The sequence below is a fragment of the Panulirus ornatus genome, chromosome 14 (genome assembly GCF_036320965.1).
Source record: "Panulirus ornatus isolate Po-2019 chromosome 14, ASM3632096v1, whole genome shotgun sequence".
NCBI lineage: Eukaryota > Metazoa > Arthropoda > Malacostraca > Decapoda > Palinuridae > Panulirus > Panulirus ornatus.
The window spans coordinates 5977305-5986671 of record NC_092237.1 but is presented as its reverse complement, the minus strand read 5'-3'; positions in this window follow the sequence as shown (position 1 = coordinate 5986671).

The window sequence follows — 9367 nt, the reverse complement described above, 5'->3', positions numbered from 1 at the left end:
ATATATATTCTTTCATACTATTCACCATTTCTCCCCTATCCCCAGGGATAATATATATATATATATATATATATATATATATATATATATATATATATATATATATATATATATATATATATATATCAGTTTTAGAGTCAGTGTTATCGGGGCAGTTTATATGGATCAGACGTGGGCCATACTCCAGACAAACTGCATTCAGTGCTGTTTGAGAGGCGGTGGTGGAGAGAGAGAGTGTGTGTGTGTGTGTGTGTGTGTGTGTGTGTGTGTGTGTGTGTGTGTGTGTGCAGGGGGGGGGAGGGGGTGGTGGTTAGCGTGCTGGTCTCCCTAGCTGTTGGGTCGTTCACGTCTGTTTTTGCGACTTAATCAATAGCGACTGGGGGCGGGGGTGGGGGAGAGTTGGTGGGGGTGGGGGGTGGAAGGGAGAGGGAGGGAAGGTGGGAGGGGGGGGTTAGGAAGGTTAGGTTACGTGGTGTCTTGATTTGGGGGGCGTTGGACAAGATGTGGTGGTGGGTTCGATCCCCTTCGTGTGTGTGTGTGTGTGTGTGTGTGTGTGTGTGTGTGTGTGTGTGTGTGTGTGTGTAGACATGGCAAAATGATGTATATATATATATATATATATATATATATATATATATATATATATATGTATATATATATATATATATATATATATATATATATATATATATATATATATATATATATATATATATATATAACAAACTTCTACATATACTTGTACACATAATACATAATATATCGTGTCTTCTTCTCATAGTTATCTTTAGATTTATTGATTCTCAAGTCGTCCACAAGTGTATTACACAATTGTATTCCAAATATTGTTATCTATGTTTATTGCGATGAATAACTGGTCTTTATTTTCAGTTATTCACCTCAACTCTGAGATATATATATATATATATATATATATATATATATATATATATATGAAGACCACGTTCTTGCATGGATGGGGGAGAGAGGTGGGAGGGTTAAGTCACATGCAAAACTTACCTTTAAGGCCACGTGTTTGCTTGGGGGGGGGGGGGAGATGGTGGTGGGGTTATGGGGGTTGGTTGGCTGGTTGGTTAATTGATTGATTGGTTGGTTGGTTGGTTGGTTGGTTGGCTGGTTGGTTAATTGGTTGGTTGGTTGGTTGGTTGGTTGGTTAATTGGTTGGTTGGTTGGTTGGTTGGTTGACCCTTGGTTTAAAACTGCCATTTCTAAACTGGCTTTGTGACCACTTGTTTGCTTAAGGGTTTCACGACCCTTCGCCAAGACCTGTCATTTCCAAAAACCTTTCTTTTATTTCTTTCTTTTCAAAAACATTTTTTTTTTGCAAAGAGGGACTTTAAACTCACACACACACACACACAACCTACACTTCAGGAGGCTTCAGTCACCACACCAAAACTGGTTTAATTTTCATTAATACTTCTTCTCTTTTTAAAATCTACTTAGAAAAAGAAAGAAAAATAATACAGTTAGAACCCCACAGTTAGAACTCCTAAACTGGTAAGTTAGAACCCCCACAGTTAGAACCCCTAAACTGGTAAGTTAGAACCCCACAGTTAGAACCCCTAAACTGGTAAGTTAGAACCCCACAGTTAGAACCCCTAAACTGGTAAGTTATAAATCGGCACATCTCACTACCTTAACCCCGATGCAACACCTTCACAGTTAAGGATCTTTGAACACCTCAAGTCGATGAGGGAGGGAGGGAAGGGAGGAGGGGAGTGTTCAATTTTGTTCACGATGTGGCTCTGCTTTGGGCGAGACGCGTTCAAAATCAGAACATGAGTATCTGGGTTTGATGTGGGGGGGTAGAGCGATAATAATAATAATAATAATAATAATAATAATAATAATAATGATAATATAATAATAATAATAACAATAACAATAATAATAATAATAATAATAATAATAATAATAATAATAATAATGTCAATAATAATAATAATAAAGATAATAATAATAATAATAATAATAATAATAATAATAATAATAATGATAATGATAATAATAATAATGATGACAATAATAATAATAACCGAATGACCTCACTTACTGAGGTCAAAGGTCAGAGGTGGTAAAAAATCTTTAAAACACACATGGCGTTTTTTCTTCACCGTCATCAATCCAATAATGATAACAACAGAATCCTGCCAATTACCTGTAATTAAAGAACACATGAGAAATAACCGATCAGTCTGTGATAGAAAAAGAAGAGGGAGAAATGTACATCATCCAAACAAAAAGGCGCCCACCTTACCGTGCTCCCGCGCGGAGCAAGGCCTCACAAGGCCTCCACCTCCAGGTGCCTCCCAAAACCACAGTGAGATATACCCTCAGTATACCACATACCAGCATACCATACCACAGATATAACCAAAGTTGACAGTAAACTGGTCATTTTGGGAGTGTCGCTCGGGTCGTTTCCCTGTTACAATAATGGCTAATGGCCTATGTGTGTGCCCTAGTCCTAATTTATCCTCAAACGATGTATATACCCTAAGCCAGATATACCCAGTTTCCTGGCAAGCCCCCGGAGGGCTGGACGAGCACCTGGGTTGGATGAGGACCGACCTACCTACCGACCCAGGCGGTCATCCAAGTAAGAAATGTAATTTATTCATCGTAATTTCACTTGAAACTTTATCTGCATAGCGCGAGGCTACCTAAAAAAAAAAAAAAGAATATAGATTTATATAAATCCACCACTTTATTCTCACCAAAATCCTTCTAAATCCCCAGGCCTCTCTCTCTCTCTCTCTCTCTCTCTCTCTCTCTCTCTCTCTCTCTCTGTCTCTCTCTCTCTCTCTCTCTCTCTCCCGGACTACACACATACAGGGATTTTAGTCGCGCGTAATCACACCCACTTCAAAATCCCCCCCCTCCCTCCCTTTGGGGATTACATCCAACCGGCTGGAGATTTATGATAACAGCCCATTAAATAATTCATCCCCACTACCAATACAATCCATCCATAAATCACGTGTGTCGTGTGCTTATATTTTGCCTCGGCTTTCCACTAATGGTTGTGGCGGGGTTCGAACCCCCCACCAAGGTCCTGAGACATTGATACAGTCATAAGTCTCATTCTGGCCAAACTCTATCGTTGGTTTCCAGGCTCAAGGGGTGCTAGAATGTGGGATGTCATGTTATACACTCAAGTCTGGTAGGAACAGCAGTATGATCAGCGATTATTATTATTATTATTATTATTATTATCATTATTATTATTTTTATTATAATTATTATTATTATCATTATTATTCTTTCTTTCTTTCAAACTATTCGCCATTTCCCGCGTTAGCGAGGTAGCGTTAAGAACAGAGAACTGGGCCTTTGAGGGAATATCCTCACCTGGCCCCCTTCTCTGTTCCTTCTTTTGGAAAAATAAAAAAAAAAAAAAAAAAAAAAAAATAATGAGAGGGGAGGATTTCCAGCCCCCCGCTCCATTATTATTATTATTATTATTATTATTATATTTATTATTATCATTATTATTACTATTATTACTATTATCATTACTATCATTATTATCATTATCATTATTATCATCAGTAGTAGTACAAGTAGAAGTAGTATCATTATCATTATTATCATTGTCAAATTATCATCATTATCACTATCACTCAGTCTTGCTCTTATCATTCTTATCATTCTTATCAGTGCCAATAATAACACAAACTTACCGTGGACGAGAGGTAGTGGGGGGGGGGGAGCAAGGGGGGGTTAGCTGGGGGGAGCAGGAGGGTGTGGAGGGAAGTGGAGTCGGGTGTGTGGAGCTGGAGGGTTGGTGGATGGTTTAGCAAGTGGAGGGTAACGGAGGGTAATATCCCCCCCCCCCCTACACCCTCCATTAATGAAGGAAAGTATATATATATATATATATATATATATATATATATATATATATATATATATATATATATATATATATATATATATATAAAGAGAAGGATATACAGAAACACATACACAGCCAAATACTTTAATATATATTCATACCTACATATATACATATATACACACGTATGGATATATGAAAATCCACGTATACCTACTAACTGACACACACACACACACACACACACACACTAGGTCTGGATGGGGGTTGAGCACATGTTACTGATGCTCACGGATCACGTGTTCGACCCTCGACCTGGCGACTCCGATCCCCCGGGCGACTCATGCGTGTGATGAAGACCCCGCCTACGTCACACACACACACACACACACACACCCACCTCCTCACCATGATGAACGAGAGAGAGAGAGAGAGAGAGAGAGAGAGAGAGAGAGAGAGAGAGAGAGAGAGAGAGAGAGAGAGAGAGAGAGATCCCCAGAGAAAGACTTCGCAAGAGAGGTTCCCCAGAGGGGTTCCCTCCCCAGAGAATTTCTTCACACTCTTCTCCAAGATTCTTATCAAAAACGTTTCCTGGGGGAAATCATTACCCCCGGAGAACCTCCTCAGAGGGCCAAGATAAGGGGGGGAGGTCTGTCTTCTGCCAGAGAATTTCCCATTAAGATCCTCCCCAGAGACGCTTCACTACAAAAAAAAACAAAACTACCCAAAGAACTTCCCCAGAACTCGTCCCCCCCCCCCCCCCCCAGAGAGACCTTCCCCAAAGAAGAATGTTAGTAGCGCACGTGACCGCGTAAACAAACGTATTCAATAATTCCTGCTTTTAGATGCTCCCTAGAGAAGGTATGTGTGTGTGTGTGTGTGTGTGTGTGTGTGTGTGTGTGTGTGTGTGTGTGTGTACGTGTGTCTGTCTGTCTTTCTGTATGTCTGTCTGTAGGTCTCTCTCTCTCTCTCTCTCTCTCTCTCTCTCTCTCTCTCTCTCTCTCTCTCTCTCTCTCTGGGGGGGAAAGGATCAGTTTGGCGGCAAGACCGAGACATACGTACACGTACACGCGTCCCTTCCTCCCTCCCGCTCAGACGGTGGACGCACCACGTACACACGTGGGAGGGGGGGAGGACCCAGTACGTGGTAGCCCGCGCATGACCATACGCAAAACCCACGTGTTGCGTATGAAGGTGGCGTCTGTGGCTCTGAACTGACTGCTTGTCAAAGGATGAGAGAATCACTCAAGAGCGATTTACAATGACGATTTAAGGGATTACTTAACGTTCGTGAGGGAGTGTATAGGATTTCACATACACGATATACCACTTCATTCTTGGAGTAAACAAAAAAAGCGTAATATGTACACAATATACTACCAGTATAACGCGATATACTGTCAATCATATACGTCTAAAAGTATAATGCCACTGTTACCAAGGTACCTTGTAAGCACACATCGTATCGTCATCTGATATATACCATCATCGATACGACACGTCGCTGTTGAGGCTTACGTGCTTCTACGACACACGTCTGCGACACTTCTCGCGCAAACGTCGCAAACGTTTGCGATAGCCACACGTGCGACGTGTTGGGGGGGATGGGGTTGGGTGGGGGGTGGTCTGTGGTGTCTGCTGGTCCTCACATCTGTCCACAGCAGTTTGCGATATCTCGAACCAGTGACTTGGGGCGGGGAGAGAGAGAGAGAGAGAGAGAGAGAGAGAGAGAGAGAGAGAGAGAGAGAGAGAGAGAGAGAGAGAGAGAGAGAGGGGGCCTGTCGTAGGAGGTGGGGTGGTGGGATGTGTGGGGGGGGGCCCGTCGCAGCGCCATCTACGTGCTGATAACGCGCGTTAAAAGAGAATAATGGCTTTGACAGAGCGTCTCCAAGCATGCGACCCGTCTCCCCAGGCCCATAATCTCCACCTGAGCCGGGTCGATAATGTCAACACAGTGGGGTGTGGGCAGGGAGGGAGGGAGGGAGGGAAGGAGGGAAGGAGGGAGGAGGGAGGGAAGGAGGGAGGAGACAGCCCTTTGCATGGCCGGCTGGTCGGTCGGCTGGAGGGCTTGGGTGGGGGGATGGGGGGTGGGGGGGCGGCAGTAGGAGACTAGAGCTGGAGAGGGTGTGGGGGAGGGGTTGACGAGAGGAGACGGGCAGGAGGACAGGGGTAAGGTAGGAGGCCAGGTTAGAGGGTCAGGGTAGGAGGCAAAGTTAGAAGGACAGGGTAGGAGGCCAGGTTAGAAGGACAGGGTAGGAGGCCAGGTTAGAAGGACAGGGTAGGAGGCCAGGTTAGAAGGACAGGGTAGGAGGCCAAGTTAGAAGGACAGGGTAGGAGGCCAGGTTAGAAGGACAGGGTAGGAGGCCAAGTTAGAAGGACAGGGTAGGAGGCCAGGTTAGAAGGACAGGGTAGGAGGCCAGGTTAGAAGGACAGGGTAGGAGGCATGCATGTATAGGAGGCCAAGGCATTGGAGGCCAGGACAGGAGACGTGTATAGGAGGCCAAATATCATCACGTGATACAATCCCCACCCCTCCCTCCCCTCCCCCCACCCTTCATGGAACACATTTCTCCATTAATCAGTCAACTAGACTTTACTCATGATCTTTCTCACTAACTGCCTCTGATTAATCATGATCTTTCTCACCAACTGCCTCATGATCTTTCTCACTAACAATCTATGATTAATCATGATCTTTCTCACTGTCTCTCATTAATCATGGTCTTTCTCACTAACAATCTATGATTAATCATGATCTTTCTCACTGTCTCTCATTAATCATGATCTTTCTCACTAACTGCCTCTGATTAATCATGATCTTTCTCACCAACTGCCTCATGATCTTTCTCACTAACAATCTATGATTAATCATGATCTTTCTCACTGTCTCTCATTAATCATGGTCTTTCTCACTAACAATCTATGATTAATCATGATCTTTCTCACTGTCTCTCATTAATCATGGTCTTTCTCACTAACAATCTATGATTAATCATGATCTTTCTCACTGTCTCTCATTAATCATGATCTTTCTCACTCAATGTCTCGGATTAATCATGATTTTTCTCACTAACTATCTCTGATTAATCATGATCTTTCTCACTATCTCTGATTAATTATGATCTTACCCACCCACTATCTCTGATTAATAATGATCTTTCTCACTCACTATCTCTGATCAATCATGATCTTTCACTAACTACCTCTGATTAATCATGATCTTTCTCGCTAGCTACCTCCGATTAATCATAATCTTTCTCACTAAATATCTCTTATTAAGTGTTTATAAGGACACGTTTCTCACTATCTCCTCCTCTTTACTTAACACATTTCTAACTACACGTCTCTCTTATATCTCATTCACACATGTCTGACTAAATATCTCTCATTCTGGACACACATGTTCCTTACTGTCTCTTTATCTCATCACATATTTCTCACCACTCACACACACACACACACAGTGCCTGGGACTCAGAAATCCATTTCTAAATGCTAAGGTTAATCCTGAGCAACGTTTCTCTTTAGACATCTCTTTAAAAACCCTAACTGTCAAAGTCATTAAACGTTTCTTTAAATGCCATAAAAAGTTGCTTTAAATGCCACTAAAAATGTTTCTTTAAATACCATTAAAAAAACGTTTCTTTAAAGGCCAGTAAAAAAAACGTTTCTTTAAATGCCAATAATAAAGTTTCTTTAAATACCACTAAAAACGTGTCTTTAAATGCCACTACAAACGTTTCTTTAAATGCCATAACAAAAGTTTCTTTAAATACCACTAAAGACGTGTCTTTAAATGCCATAACAAACGTCAAAGTCATATGTGTTGGGGATGGCACCGTAGCCACGTGCGTGGGGGAAGTGGTGATGCACGTGGTAGTGCCCACGTGTGTGCGACACAGATGGCGTGTTCCGCGCCGGCCACCACCGAAAAGGATATCCACAAACGTCTTATGGAAAGAAATTTGTGAAACAAAAATATATATTTATATATACATGTGCTGATTTTATCTGGCGTTTTTAGAACTGTGTGTGTTGCGTGTGTATGTTGTGTTGGTGTGTGTGTGTGTGTGTGTGTGTGTGTGTGTGTGTGTGTGTGTGTGTGTGTGTGTGTGTGTGCGTGCGTGCGAGTCCATCTTTGGTCCACAGCAACAGCCAGGAAGATTGGGTGTGCGTGTGGGTCGTTTTTGTCGTGGAGAAAAGACGTTTTGTGCCACTGAATAATTTTCCATTTAGGGCGCTGCTCGCGAAGTAGTTTGACTTAAGGAAGAAAAGATAAAAACACATACATGACAGGTGTGTGTGTGTGTGTGTGTGTGTGTGTGTGTGTGTGTGTGTGTGTGTGTTGAGGTTGGAACACGAGTGTAGATTGGGTTGGGTCTGGTGCATTTGCGTCAAACACGGAAAGTCTTATGAGAGCACATGGGAAGGTCAGATAACAGAAGACCTGATGGTCTATGACGAGGTTGTCTGCTGGAGGACAGTACATGGGAAGGTCAGATAACGGGGAGACCTGATGGTCTATGACGAGGTTATCTGCGGGAGGACAGAAACAATGTCGTGTTTTCCCCAATTCATGTTTCTTCATGAACCACAAGGACCAACACACACACACACACCACACACACACACACACACACACACACACACACCTGACGTGATCAACAGATATGTGAAAGCTCCAGTTCTACTGGACAAAGTCTCTCTTTTTTTTTATCAAAGTTATTACTACCATGAACGGAATCAGGGTCTCGCGCTCCCGTAAGATTACGGGGTCAGACGCGCTTATATAGCGAGGCACAGTCGACACGGGAGTTGAGGGAGGGAGGTGGAGGGAGGTGGCACTTGTGGTAACGGAACCTGTGGAGGGGGGAGGAAGGAGGGAGTACAGACTGGCTGGCCTCCTGTGGCTGACGACGGTGGAACCCCTGTGGAGGAGGAGGAGGGTTCGTTCTCTAAAACCTTTCCGGGGTTCTGTTGGTGGTAGGCCTTCGTGAATTCCTCCTGTGGTCCGTGTGGGAGGCCCCTGTGAGTTCCTCCAGTGGTCCGTGTGGGAGACCCCTGTGAGTTCCTCCTGTGGTCCGCGTGGGGCTCTCTTTCCCCTTCCTGGACCTGCGGAGCACTCCCGTAGGGGCTTGAGGCGCCCCTGCGGAGGGTGACGCTACGGAGGGGGGAGCCCCTTGTAGGACCTCACTAAATATGCCAGCCTGAAGGTAACGCACGGACGGAATCTCAAGAAGAGACGGAGGATGGAGGATGGGGAGGTCTGGTTTGGGGCGACCCGACCCACTCGGCCGCGCCGCGACCAGTCTGCGATCCGACAGTCGTCGAGGAGGGACGACGTGGGCCCACGACCCGACCGACGCAGCCCTGGGGCCGTCAGTCATGACGACGCAGGAGGCACAATCGGCGTTGAGCAGAGACTGCATGATAATCCTCCTCCCGCCCCTTCCTTTCCTTTCCCTTCACTGAGGACTGACCATCACCAACCACCAGGTCACGCCC